The following is a 610-nucleotide window of genomic DNA, read 5'->3' as shown; positions in this document are numbered from 1 at the left end:
CGGGCCCCGAGAGGGGGCGGCGCCGTGCGGGAGCCCGCCAACCCGGGCGTCCCGGCCCGGACGCCCGGTCGGATGACCGATCGCCTGGGACACTGTCGCGCCTGCGCGGCCTCCCCGGCTGCCGACTGTTGGCCCGCTTCAAGCGGCAAGCCTGGGAGGGGGGGCGTGTTGTGCGGCCGCCGCCGCTTCCGATGGGGCACCTCGAGGGGGGTTTGTTTGGGAATGCACGCGGCCAGCCGGGCCTCCCCCGCCCGGGGCGGCAGGATGCCCCAGGCCCGGGGGGCGGGGGAGCGAAGAAAAGGGCGCCTCCCTGCGGAGGACGGCCCCCGGCGCGGCCCCATCGGCCGCTGCGGCGTGAATGTCATGGCTCTCTGGGGTCCGGGGCGTGAAACACCCACGGTCGCCCCCGGTGTGGGAGACGCGCCTGCCCCCGGCGGCCGCCAGGGCATGTGAGTGTTTGTGTGTGTGTCGGAGGGGGGGGGGGAGGCGGGCCGGCAGCAGCTCACCATCGCCCGGCGGCCCGAGGTGCGTGACTTGAAGACCGCGCCTGCATCAGTCATCCGGAATGGGCAACGGCCCAGGCCGGAGTGGGGAATCACCGGCACCGGGG

This window comes from Fonticula alba (assembly GCF_000388065.1).
Source record: "Fonticula alba strain ATCC 38817 unplaced genomic scaffold supercont2.45, whole genome shotgun sequence".
Lineage (NCBI taxonomy): Eukaryota > Rotosphaerida > Fonticulaceae > Fonticula > Fonticula alba.
Note: the sequence above shows the minus strand (reverse complement) of the source record.